The sequence below is a fragment of the Rhyacophila brunnea genome, unplaced genomic scaffold, assembly GCF_057557595.1.
Source record: "Rhyacophila brunnea isolate RB1 unplaced genomic scaffold, BYU_Rbru_1.0 scaffold_11, whole genome shotgun sequence".
Lineage (NCBI taxonomy): Eukaryota > Metazoa > Arthropoda > Insecta > Trichoptera > Rhyacophilidae > Rhyacophila > Rhyacophila brunnea.
The window spans coordinates 9,090,556-9,105,718 of NW_028232763.1; positions in this window are offsets into that span (position 1 = coordinate 9,090,556).

Below are 15,163 nucleotides of genomic sequence, written 5' to 3' on the forward strand. Positions count from 1 at the left end.
ATGAAGCCTAAAAATTAGAAAAACAAAAATGACCCTTTAGTACATGTAACTTTCATACAAACTCTCAAAGCAAGTTATAGGTTCCAGAGGGTCTTTTTGTCTTATTTTTGTATTGTTTAGACTCCATCTTTTATGTTTTATTTATTACCTTTGGCTACAACGCGTTTCAATTCGAGTATGCTTAAAATTATTCTTCTAAATACCGACAGTACATAATAATCCATTTTCGGGGCGGTTCTGTTCCAATTTTGGTGTACGTAATCTTCTTTGTCCTGGCTTTAATTATCCTAGAATAACAAATGTTACACCGAATTATAAATAATTAAATAAACAACATTTTATTACATATGAAAATTGGAATTAGAAACTAAAATGACGTTTGAAAAGCATTAGTCACTATCTATAATATATGCAATCTATTATTTTTTTTGTATATTTAATAGTCGCAAAAGTAACAAAACAGAGTTATACATCGGATGTACCTCAATTTTAGTTGAATATTTAAAGTAGTTTTAAATTATATTATAAACTAAGTTATATTATTATACGTTCAATTGTAAATTCATACAGGAGGTAGAAGCGGAAACACAATTACCCGGTTGAGTGGCCACACTAAATCTCGCATCTGATAGTTCAAAAGGTACGTAGACTTTATCAAGTGCTTTCCCATAGTGAAAAATTTTCCACAGAATTTCACAATTTTAAAGCAGTCCATAAAATGTTATATAATAATATTGATTTCTGCCATAAAGAAACGAACTGTAAATTATAGTAAACTGTATGTACTGTCCACGCTGTCAAGAAAATATTATTATGGTTGGCTTGTAGTGTTCATGTACTAGTAATAACAGTAATATTATTTCGTTTCGTGTTCTTTGCTATCAGTCTTGTATATCGTTGTTGATTTTGGTTGCTATGGTTTTCTATTCTTATATTTTTCGCCTGTCACTGGTGTTGCAATCTCTGCTGCTACACTAATAATTAAAACTTTTATGGTGTAAAAGAATATTCGCAAATAATAAAAACATATAACTATTTTTAATTATTCATGTTTATTGTTGAAATTAAAAGGAATAAGTGACATTTGTTTCAAAACAAATGAAAAAAATTAAAAGTGAAAGCATGACTCATTTGTTTTTAAAAGAAATAAAAATGCAGTAAACTGCAATACCGCTCGAGCTTTCATTTATTATTTTCGCCACGTGATGTCACTACAGTCTATGATGGTAATAATATATTATATAACATGCAGTTTAACTTCAAGTACGATATTTCGTATAAAATTCATGCGAGTTAATTCTTATAACAATATTTGAATTAAGGCACTTATTTGAAAACACACCAATCATGAAGCAGTACAGCGTTGCTATTTTGCAATTACATTATTATCATTTATGGCACTACAACCTTTCGTAGGTCTTGGCTTCCTTACTCCATACTGAACAAACCGTATGTGTTTTGACATAGCATTCTTATATCTCCATCTCAATTTCGGCTGGCCAGGTCTTCTCTTGACCAGGCCTACATAGCCCAACTCGCTGGTATCTCCTCGGGCATTCTATGTACGTGGACGATTCAATGCAGTCTCAGTATTATCATAATATGCCACGTGATCTTTTCGCTACCTAAAGTATGTACAGCTATTCATTATACCTTGACCTCTAAATGCCATCTTCTTAAATAGCGCCAAAGATTCTCCTCAATACTCTCCTCTCACAGATATCCATAGGTCTCTCATCCTGTTTGCTGAGTACCCCGCATTCTCATCCATGCGTTAATACTGGGCGTATGAGACTTTTGTAATATGTAGGGTAGTTTGTGTTATAAGTGTAATAAGTGTAAAGTCCACCTTTGTTTGCAGAAGGACATAAACTGTTCTTCGACCATCGCTATATTTTTTTTTAATGTATTCTTGCCTGAGATTATTGTATAAATAAGTCTAATAATCGTTGTAACAATAAATAATATGTTTTGTGTACCAAATTTAACAATGTTCTCAATAAATAATTGTTCTTCATTGAACGTGTATTATGACTAGTGAATCCAATCCCGAGCCAAAATCTTGATCCCGGGATTTCGGGATTACGATTTGACGATCCCGGGATTGGCATTTTTTTCAGTGATTAATATAAAATTTCTATATATACAAATAACGTTGATAAAATCGGTCAAAAATAAATTTAGGATAGTTTATACTATTTAAGACATTTATTGTTAATATTGTGTACATTCAATCTTAGAAATACATAGATTTAACGTAGTAAATAGTATTGTAATATGTATAAATAATAATGTCAAAGTAAAATAGTTTTATTTATTTATGAAAAGATAACAAATGCAAGTTCAATTAAAATAAAAAAAATGACAAATGCATTAAAAAAAACATGGTGGAATCACTTTGTTAAAAGTGCGAAGCATTGTTTTTTCCAATCTTTCTCATTTTTATTAATTTATGTGAAAAAATAAAATGAATTGGCAACACATGGGTAATAAATCAAACTTCATTCAAACTCAATTTATTCTAATATATTTGTATGTTATTAAAAGTATTTTTTCTGTTATATTTTCGTTTTTATTTTACGAGATTGATAAAAAAACTCAATCCCGAAAGTTTCGGGATTATGTTTACCAATCCCGGGATTCATAGGTATCGAAAATAGTTCGGGATCCCGGGATTGAAATCCTTAATTATGACTATTATGAGTATTATGACACCATTGAGTAATTTTGTTTACAATTAATTATTGAATTAATTAATAATTGCTGAATTCTTCCCCCCCCCCCATGAACCCCCATCAAAACCAAGTTAAACCAACCGCTAAATATTTTTAACTCACCTAGAATTAACTCGTGACTGAAAGGGTTTTCAGGGTGCCGTGTTTTTCATAAACCTTGTTTTATAGTGTCATTGTGTTTATTCTTTAAACAATATCACAGTGAAAACTTAATTAAATTATTGAATCAGTTTGTGTATTTTAGTGGGATCAAATTTGTTAGATTTGGTTAGGTTATCTACATAATATATAATACAACAAAAATGTACACCTAATTTTTCACGTTAAATTAAGTTGAGAAGCACTATATTGTTTCATTATTTTACTAGAAAACTGCAACCTCTTTTTATTACATTCAGTGCCTTTATAGAGAGGCCAGTCTTATTTACTCGTAGAAGCCATTAATACCACTGTGAAAAATATTGCGATCGTTTGTTTGAAATATTATTTAACCACTTTCTATAATACGTTATCGGCTGGGCGCTTTATTCCCGGTATAACTTTTATTGGGCAATGCATCTCTCTGGATGACCGGATCTCTCAATTAACATGGCAACTGAATTATTTCAGAGGTAAACTATTAGGGTGAATTATTATCGAATGGCCGTGTTTTTTATTGCCATAGGTTTGGCATTATTTCCGATTGGCCTTAATATCTGAATCTTTATGACTGTTTAGTCAGTTATAATTTAGATTGTTTTCTTTTTGTACCATATCTGTTATCGGACATCGTCAGACTATCCGTTGCTGCTCTAAATAGGCGTGGAATACTGAGCTCAAAGCAGTCTCTGATGTTCTTGTGCCAAAGAGATTTTTTTCTATCAGGGCCTCGCTGACAAGATAATAACATATTCCCTTGACATCTGCGGATGCCGCATTAATTTGGCCAAAGTATGCTAACTTTCTTTTTTATTTGGCTAATTTATTATTATTATCGTTTAATAATATAAATATGGTAGTCAAGTAAAACGGTTCTAGGACGATTTGGCGCCGGGACAACTGGACGCCCCGCAATCCGAAATTAAATAGACGTTAGGTACTTATAGGTACTTTAAAAAAATATCTTATATTATTATTTATATTTAAATTATTATATTATGATTTAATAGTTGGTGAGAATTAAAATATGCACCAGTAAATAATGATTTAATCGTGCAAATGTTGAAGTTCCAACGAAAAAAGAGTTTTTTTATTTTTATATAAAGCCTTAGGCATGGTAATTCTCAATCCGCCGCAATAAAAAAACATTATGTTAAGAGTAAAATGACTTAAAACTACTAAGTAGTAGATAGGAACTGATTAAAATTCCTTGTCTATGTTCTGTATATGTGTCTACGTCAGTGCGGCGTCCAATTATCCTGGCGTCCAGTTGTCCGATTCCCAAGTAAAACAACGTATCGCTACCTGAAAATAATAGATGGATAAGTAAACAATAGTAGTTTCAAGATAATAATTGAACTTTAATGTTTGTTACATACAAATCGAATAGTTAACTATTTTTTTATACTCAACGAATAATTCACAAGATCTAATAATGTAACATTCTTTTTAAATACTAAAACCGATTGCCAATATTAACTCAATTTGGAAAGCGCTTCAGAGAGTGTATTGTGTAAGTCCCATTAGTTAAAATTTGTCGCAATTAGAAAGGATGCCTAAAACAATGTGGCGAGAGACGCAGATTCGATTCGACGAGTGTCGTTTTTTTTTTTAAAGATTTTTTCTATTGGTTATATATTATTTTCTCAGAACTGTTTTCAAAATTATGTATGTTTAGTTAACTATATTATGTTTTTTTTTTCTTCTACAAAATCTCAATTATCCCACTGTTGCTTTGAAGTTCAATAACATTTTTAATAAATGAAAAATTGGCATTTTTCTTTTAAATGGAGTAATACAATTTCAAAAGGTATTTAAGTAAACCTTTCATCAATCGATTGGGATACTTATCTCAAAGTCGATTTTTTCACTTTATCTTATTGTTGATTTCAGTTAGCGGTATCTTAAAAATATTGACATTATAGAAGAGCATTTTAAATAAATCAAAGTTTATGTAGAAACATGGAGAGATTTAATAAAATACAGTCTTGCAACTTCTTATTTTTTTACATATTAAATTGGAATGGTTAAATCATCATAAGACAATAAATTTATGCTTAATATCAAACTAGTTGTTTTACGTAAGCAAAATTTATGTCGATTCTTAACAGCCTGAAATTAGAATTTTCTGATGACTTCTGATGACTGATGACGATGAAACTAAAACTAACCTAACCGAAAAAAAAATCTTTTTTATTTGAACGGTACATGTTCAAACACGCTCGTTAACATGATCTTACTCCCTACTTTAGTTTTAGTTTGTCAATTTATGGTTACGGCCGTATGTTGTAGCTTAACCACTGGGGGATGACAAAAGAAATGGCGTATTTCAAAAAAACACTACCTTATTCTTAGGTCAATGGTTATTATAAAGCAATCATTATTCGTAGGATGTTTATCACACTTGAATGATCAAAGTTCCTCTTGTCCTAAATTTCCTTAATCTTGTCCATTTTTTGAATAATAAAATGCCTAATTCTTGTCAAATTTGGGATCACAAAGATTATCAATATAATTTTTATCGTAAATATTTTACTAAAATTATCTCGTCATAAATTATACTAATGATTTTATAAATGCGTTTACAAATTAATAAATGTAAAAAATCTTAACACCACTGCACATTCATGTACTGAAATATGACTTTATTCTAAAACATTAGAGCGAGAGTTTTAAAAGAATACTATTCTATGTAATAAAAATACTTTATGCAGTCATCAAATGTTTAAAATAAATATAAAAGATAATAAGGCTTCAAAACTATATAAATAGATTATCTACAACATTTAAGGAATGTCCAGGGTCATGGTTTGAAAATGCAATAAAAGCTCCATTTTGACCTACGCTGAACATGTCCCCCCTTAACTAATACCGCAATAAATACTACATTTGAACGGGCAGTGGTTCTTGTTACGAATTCAAATATCATCAATATATCTTCAATGATCTTCGATACTTCTGAGTCACCTATAAATATTAAGATTAATAATTAGTGGCTTATTGTAAAATGCTATAAAAATATATTTCTAAATAAAATTCAATTTTAATGGTCTTACTACAAAATGTCTATAATAATATATGAAAAATTTAGAGAATTCTTCTTGTAATAAAAGAAATGAACATAGTATATAATAGCGTAGAATATTGAATTTGAATATTGTATTCACGCTTTTCAATTCAAACGTGCCAATACAAGGGGAAGATTAAACTTTTTCCCGTGAGAGGGGGAAAACGAAAAAAAAAATGGATCACGTTTAATCATAGACACCGCTGAGGTGATAATATTTGATGACGTTATTTTCCATTCGCGCAATTTAAAATGATAATATTTTCATATCAATAGAACAAGAATATTGAATTCGTAAATGGGGAGTTTGGTTTATTTTTCACCTACACATCTGTAAGAAAATTGAAGGCGACGATGTTGCCATTTTCCCTCCGGTGAATTGAGATATTTAACAGCTTGCATTTATGTGAGAGGGGGGACTTTATTAGCTGCTCGACATCCGCTGGCGGGAATAGATGCTGTCCCTGCATTTCCTATGGGAAACCCCCAATAGCGGATATTGGACGGTTACGTTATTGCTCTACGGCCTTTTGGTTGAATTTTATGGTTTCGATTCTATGAAAAAGTACGGCTGGACGGACGTGACATTTGTAAAGAGGTTTTATTTTATGAGTGGGCAAGAAAATTCCTTTTATTTTCAGGCTCATTACTTGATACTAAGTCCTGTCTTCGTGAAGGCTTTTCGTTTTATTACATGATCTTCTTCTTCGTTGGTAGATTCGGTTATATAGTAGGTAAAGTACGTTGTATATATTACGTAGTGTATTTTATTCATTATCATTAATTATAAGTCATTATTAAAACCAGTGATTGAATACTCAATGCCATAAATTAAATTGCGAGATATGAGAAATGAAGATAATATATCAACGAACAAAACTCCGTATTGTTTATCGCTTAACTAAAACTTAAGTGGTAATCAGTAAGGATGAAATATCTAAGAACGGATACCACGAAAAGGACATCAAAGTGTTGGAAGACTATATGGACAGTTTCCATCAGAAGAGTAATCAGGCTATGGTGGATACGGAAGGTACAGGAATGGACACAACGTACAGAGCGTTTCGGTCTCTTCATGTAGGTATGTCGCTTTCAAGCACTGGTCTTAGACCCCATTCATCATAATTGATAGTATTGGCGTATAGAAACCTCAAAAATACATCTTATGATAGATTAGTATCTCAAAATGGAACACAATAAATATCAGTGGGATAAAAATAATTTTCCATAAAGTAATAAGTATGGTAAACAATTATTACTATCAATAGTAAAACGTAGGTGGGTATAGTCAGTTACCGATTGGAAAACGTTGGGCACAGAAGAGTTAAATATGAACAACACAACGATTTAGTTCAATAAACATACAACATACATTTATCGTCACCTCAATACTGCAACTAGATAACTTTATTTTCACTGTTTTTGAGATAGCTATTGAATATGATTCTACATTTCCTTCTCTACAAAATGATGAAACTAGGTAAGTCAGAAGTTAATGGGAACTGTATTAATTTTGTGTTTGAAAATATTAGATAAATTTAACCCTTTACTGCATAGTGTCGCAAATTTGCGACATTTCAAACTATTTCGATATAGCCAATGCCATCTGTGTAAATTATCAAATAATATCCTTTTTCGATGCCTAGAAAATTGTTTTACCATAAACATCCTACTTTACCGATTTAGTTTGGACATTTCAAGAAATAAAGCATTTCTGCATTATAGTCTCTGCATTTCTGCTTTGACAGTTGACGAATTCGTATGTACGAGAAAATCCGCATTTGTAAATAAATAGAAAAAAATATACACAAGATTGAAATTGGTTGAATAAAAATATCTACACATTAAATAAGGTGTGCACATTAGTTTTTTATAATTGTTTTTTTATTTTGTCATACTAAAATGTAAGATTTCCAAATGTCGTAAATCTGCGACACCACGCAGTAAAATACAAAATTTAATGAAATTTTCGAAAAATATTTTTTTTATTATTTTTCCTTCATTCACAAGGCATTTTGACACCAAGAAAAAATATTTTTTTTCAAAAAAAAAAAAAATCATCCATTAAAGGGTTAAAACCATGAATGCATTAAAGAAATAAAATAATACATCTACAATATTTTTGCGTACAATTGAACATTATTTAATTGTTCCCAATTAGACAAGCACAATTTTCCATTTTTATTTTATATAATAATTATAGCCTTGATTTATGTTAATCAACCAAATCAGAGTTATCTAGTTATATTATTGAAGTGACGACTGACTATATACTTTCCTCGTCGAGACCCGCGATTATATTTTTTAATTTTTCGTCTCCATTTACACATATAGAAAAAATAATAATTGATTAACTTTGCTATTGAAAGGATTAGTAACGAAAAATAGTAATGCTTTATTATTTCTGAATTTCGGAAAACTTTACATAAAGATTTAGCCTTTTTTTAGCGCAACAGCTGCCTTAAAATATCAATTGATAGTCGAGGGATTCTGTTTTAGGAAGTATTTTTGTAATAGCAGTTTTAGAAATACGTTAGTATCAATAAACCACGTGCAGCTATCGAACCTCAGTTTTTCAACACCTGTATTAGGTGAATAGTCATTTTCTCCGTACGATGTTATTATCCTATTATAATATAGTAATAATTTAAAGAATATAAAACTAGAATACTAAACATTCTTGGCACCGGCTAACAAAGTCCACTTGACAGTATTGTAGGCGTCAGCCAGCGCTCGAGTTAATATTGCCCGAAAAGCGCTGACTCTTGTAAAAGTTCTCTCGAATATTTCCGGAGAAATTATTGAATAAAACGCATCGAGACGACGCCTAATAAAATTGTCACCCCATGCCGAGTCAATAAAGATTTCTTTATGAGGTAAAGCACCACACCCCTCTAAGAGGATTTTGATCCTGTGTTTAAAAACTTTGATTCTTTGATACTTGCATAATGATATTATTACTACATACTTATGAATATTATGTTGTTTTTTTCATATTGTAAATGTTAAATGTTATATTACAGTTTTTAACTAATATAATCCCTCGAAGTTCGGAGGTAATTTTCTTTTCTATTAATATTTGTAATGCATGTGTTATTGTGAGAATTAAGCTATAAATAATATGCTCCTATTAATTATATAAATGGTCAATGTGATGATTGTTTTTTGCTGTCAACTTGTTGACTCTGTAAACACATATTATACACTTTGTCAGTCGTACTTGATTATTTTCATTAAATTAAGAGTATTCATTCAGATAACGTTGGTTAGTTTTTTTTTAATCTATGTTACCCCTGCATAAACCAAAATATAATAGATAAAAAAATATTCTTATACCTAAAATTATATATGATTTAATGGCATAATTTTATATGTACCTAGTTGATTTTTTTTACTGTTACCTGAATTATGGCTTGGTTTATCTGAATTTTAATAACTTACCGACAATATCTGCAATTTATAGTTATATATAGTTCAATGAAAATAAATACGTATGACTGACAAAGTCTAGTCTGCACTATTTATGTCGGATCTTAACAGCCTACCCCCACCCTTTGCCACTGATATTTTAGTGATGCGTTATATTTATTGTTTTTAAGTTTATTTGTATTGTCTAAATGTTTTTAATACTATATCACATGTATAATAGTGTCTTATACCGAATGAATGTTGTCTTTTCGCAAACTGTGATATGAAGCGCCTAGTTTTAAAAGCCCCTAAAACGGTTATTGAAAATTTTTGAGTTAGATATGTATTTAGATGAATATTTTTGTTACCTATATGATAGCCAAAGATTGAACTTTAAAAAACGCCTAAAACCATCAATATGTATGATCAAAAATTAGGGTAAATTTCAAAACCCGCTAAAATGGTTGGGTGTACTTTTCAAAAACCCCTAAAATGGAGAGCCAAAATACTCTTTAGAATGTAACGAATTAAAAAATAAATACATAAAGTTCACAGATTTAATAGATATAATTTTTTCTCAGTTTTCTCAGAACTACCTAAAATCGATTTAGGGGCTTTTGAAACTAGGCGCTTCATATCATAATAATTATATTTGATGTGTGTAAATTTGCGTATTGTGTATACCTATATCTTAACTTACAATATACCAATGATGTATAGTACATACCACATAATCTTCTTTGTGATAGAAGTCAATAAATCTGAGTGTGTGTAAATAAGAATATACTTGGAGCTATGTGAAGAACTTAGTATCAAGTCTGTATGTACATACACCACCGGTAATAATTTTAATTTATCATGTCCGTTCCACTCGCTGCTTCCGTTGGTTTGTTTGCTTTGGTTTTGACTCTGCAATGCAATACGAGGGGAGTATTTTACTATCGATGTTCACTCTGTACATTATTTTATTACTTGTATATATCTACCTAGTACAGGGTGGCAAAATACATATTGAGGATCTTTGTTGGATATTAAAAATAGTTAATTCTATGAAACAGTAAATTACTATGTATTTCAGTTTTCATATTACAAGCAAGACACATTTTTTAGTCTTATGAATTTTCCATACAATTCAGTCCAGCTACTCTTCTAATGTCACTTGTTTATGTCATTATTAATAATATTTCAATGTCTGGTTTGAGGTCTTTGCTTGTGTTAAGAATTGTAATTCTTTCTTCTTTCGACCATGTCCGATCCTAATAAGATTATATGGGCCTCCACAGAGTGGATGTTTGTATTAACAAATTTTTGTTTTGACGAGAAATAGAGCCACTTGTTTCACCTATTACGCCCATACTCGGACTCATAAACCAATTTAAAAACAATATGTGTACTTGCCAGACCCAGTATTCGAACCTGAACCTGAACGACTCTATAGTCCGACGCTTAAGCCGCGCGGCCATCGTGAGTGAAAGGGATTAGTTAGGGATTGAAATACCGGTATTTCAAAATCGGTATTCCAGTATTTATCAATACCGAAATACCGGTTTTAAAAATCCAAACTACCGGAATTTTCGGTATTATAAAGCACACTCGTTAAAAATATGTTTGAAAGTGAATTATAAGATATTTGCTGCTAAAATGTAAATATATTGACTGAGAAGTGAAATAATAATAAAACAAAATCTATCAAATATCTTTATAACTGTCACGATGGATCACCATAATATTATTTCAATATAGAAAATACCCGTGACAAATGTTCAATTAATCTATAATTATTATGTACAAGCGTTAAATTCAAGAAGTTTACCTGCTACCGGACTTATTTTAATTTGATGAACTTTTTTGAGGGCTTTAGTTAAAATTATCACTATATTCAAATTATTTGTAAAATTCACAAGTTCTACAATATTATTATCAATACATATTTTTAAATATCAAAATAATAATAATAACAGGTAGGTAGGTTGTTGCTATACAATAATGTTTTAAAGAGATTTTAATAGCTATAATTAATTCCGTTTTTTTTTAAATGTTTTAACGAATATAGGTATTAAATAAGAAATACAGGTATTTGACATTTTCATTCGGTATTGAAATCCTTAATTGCAATTGGAAATAAAAAAAATATCAATTCTGGATTATCGGTATTAAATATTGAATACTGGTTTAACATAAAATATCATGTCTTTTGCGGCACCCTAATTCTTTAATCAGTGAAAATGAAATAAAAATTCTCCTATGAACCAATTAGAAAAGTTTTAAAGTTTTTAAAGTAAGAAGATTGTTTTATAATATGTATGTTTCTGAGGTTTTTCAAAATATGTTATTTTATCAATTAATAGTTAACGCTTCAGGTTCTCAATAACGACAGACACTCGATTCATCTCTTCTGTTTTATTTGTGTAATTTTATTGAAGTTTTGGTTAAATAAAAAATCTTAATTGATTAACGTACAATCTGACTTGGACTCTGAAAACATAATCGGTAAACTTAACTTGTTCATGAATAATAATAAATGAATGCGCTGACTGAGTAAATAATTAATATTGACAATAGGTTTTTAGAAACATTTCAAAATATTTTTTTATACTTAGTAAGTAATAAGATTTGTACGTTATTTTATTGCATTAAATTGAATAGTTTGATTTATATAAACGAGAATTAAGTGTATTTTTTTTCAGTGTGTATTTACTATCAGTGAGTTTGTATAGTGCCTGAAAACGCCGAAAGGTGAAAACTGGATCGCAAAAAACGACTCAAATGGAATAGTACAAGAATTTAAATTCTTTTAAATAGTTAGTCTCGGTCGACAGTATTATTTTTATTATAATTATACTGAATGATCTCCATAATACATTTACAATAAAGTACACGAGGTCTTGAATGATTAACATAATAATCATGTACACTGAATGAATAATGTTTTAAGTTAGGGTTTAGATCAAGCTGTAAAAGATTAAATAATAATATTTAAAGGCATTGTGTGTATTTGGTTTAATTACCAAATTGGTTTTATTGTACGGAGGTTTCCTGAGCGGTGAAATGGTCTCCAATTAAGATTTACACAAGGTAAATAATAAACTTTGCTATTCGAAGCGTCGACTTTTACGGGCATAAAACTTTTTCACAAACAAAATCTAACAAGAAAAGTTTTGCAATGAAATGTTTCTTTACATTTGTATCGTAGCCAGAATTATTTGGGAGACGTTCGGTAAACGCGTTTATACACAAGATTCTTAAAACTTAGATTTCTAAAGATTAAGTAATTACTTGATTGATTTATTTATTTTTAATAATAAATAAAATTAAGATGTTTTAATAGACAAACTCTTATTACACCCATATTAATTGATGGAAGGAGTGGTAATCCTTATTATAAACAATTACAAGATAAAAAGAACTTTGTATATACCACGTTTTAAATTTTCTGTTGAATCATATAAACTTGACAATCCTATGTATTAATAAATACTTTTTTTTACTTGATAGAAATAGGTACTGAATAAATATTATAGAATACTGAAATGTCATTTTGACATTTCATATTGATTGCCATAGTAACGCACGTATATATTAATAATTTAGTTGCTAGGAACATCCCTTAGCAACCAATAATAGTATTTTACTTTTTACGGATTTCTTCCGAAATAACTTTTCATACAAAACAGAATTAACTGAAAATGAATTCAATTCTACTTAAAGATGGCTAAAAGTATTAAAAGAATGCATTGGCATCGTATTCTGATATATTCTAAAAGTTTCAAATGTCTAGCTAGTTGGAAAGTTAGTTAAAAATCGATTGCAAGATTTGTACTGGATAAACAACCACCGGACAAATAAGGATACGAGCTAAGAAAAACGTGGTAAAAAAAGAAATAACTCAATATACATCAAAGAAAGTTATTCAGAAAGCTTTCTAAAGTCATAGGAAAGCTACAACCACGACTTCTATTCATTGTGAAATACTTATTGTGGAACTACTAAAATACCTTAGTTAATGTAAAAATAATGGAATACACTCAACTACCCAAGAGATTTTTATTCACTATAATACACCTAATAGTCTCTATTGAAATAGAAAATGAAAGTCTACACATCTACACTGAAGTAGGTGGACTATCTATAAAAAAGCACAAAATCCTTAGGAATATGCCAAAGCTATAGTTTGTTGCAGAAGAAAGGAATTAAAAACCTTTACTGATGTTGGCAAAGGCTTATAAATAGTGGATTATATTATCGATTTGATGATATAAATTTACCGAAAACCCAGTAGAATAATATTAAAATAGTGTACAAATGACGTTTCAAAATGGGCTTATTTTAAATTGATAAACATTGTTTTTTTATACAAACTGAGTGTATAGGCATAGTCTTTCTAATAATTAGCTATGTAATGTAAGAAGGTTAATAATTCATTCCAAAATGCGTCGGAAACGCCCAAATAAAAGCTGCAGTTTCAATATAATTTTAAACAATATTAAGCATAATTTTACCAAAAATATCATAAAATGTACATAATAAAAACATTATTATCTCAATATCACATTTGCACATTTTGGAACGTCACTTTTTAATAGTTTGTTACTAATAATCACATTTTTTTTTGTTTAAAATTGGTGTTTTAATATCATATTATGTACGTAATAAAGAAGCTAAAAGTTGACTGTGTTGGGAATTGACCGAAGGAAAATATCAAAATGAAAGTACAATTAAGTAGGGACCTAATAAAATATATTTCCAAATGAAAAATATAAATACATTTATACAGTGACGTTTGGTTTAGAAACTTTGATGTTCTATGCAAAAGGGCGATCGTAAATAATTATTACGATCAAAAGTTTCCTTCGAATTCTCATTATATACTTAAAGTAGACTCATTGACTTATGGTTTTTCAGTGAGGACTCAATAAAATGCGCCCGACTCAAAAGTAAGTCTCGATACAAAATGTTGCTGTGGCAACAGACTCACAGGGGTGAAGGGACAAAAGAAGCTTTAGAAAGAGAAAAAAGTGCATTATACAGAGTGAAATTAAGATACCACCAGCTCACCTTTTCCCGAGTACAAAAAATAAAAGGATTTTTCTATTTTATTTGAAGAGGTTTTAATAAAAGGGATATCATTATTAAAAATGTTCTATTGAAAGAAGAAAGATAAAAATATAAGCCTTTATATTTTCCTCTAATTAGAACTTCATATTTTCCATTAATATTTTTTTTTATAAATTTCTATTAATAATAAGACTGGTAGGAACGTTATTATTTAATCCTGTCGTTCGGGATTTTTTTTTAAATAGGCAAATATTTGACAGTCTTCAGTTTTAGCCGGTGAGAAAAAATACTTTAATTAGCTTACTCTCCTTACCCGCACTTAATGTATCTTAAAATATAATAATTTTGATAAAATCAACGATTGGTGACTAAAGGCTCTTTATTTACGCAATCATATGAGCGCTACGACTAATCATACGAGCAATACTTTAGTGTTTTCCATCACTGTGCATGGAAAATTTACCGTCATGGATAATTGACTTCCAACGAACGTTATATCGATTGCCTCATGGAATAACACACTAACTCAAAAATGTCAACTATTCAGGAGTGCAAAAAAATCACCGAAAAAAATGTGTGACAATGATATTTAAATTATAAGTTACGTCTTTAAAATACGAATAATATAAGTATTTATAATCATCTTTATTGTGATATTAATTATTTTGGAAATAATAATCAAAATGTGTTTTTCTACGGTTTATTAATTTGAGTACTAAAATATTTCTGAAAAAGTAAATAACACATTATTTTCATTTGG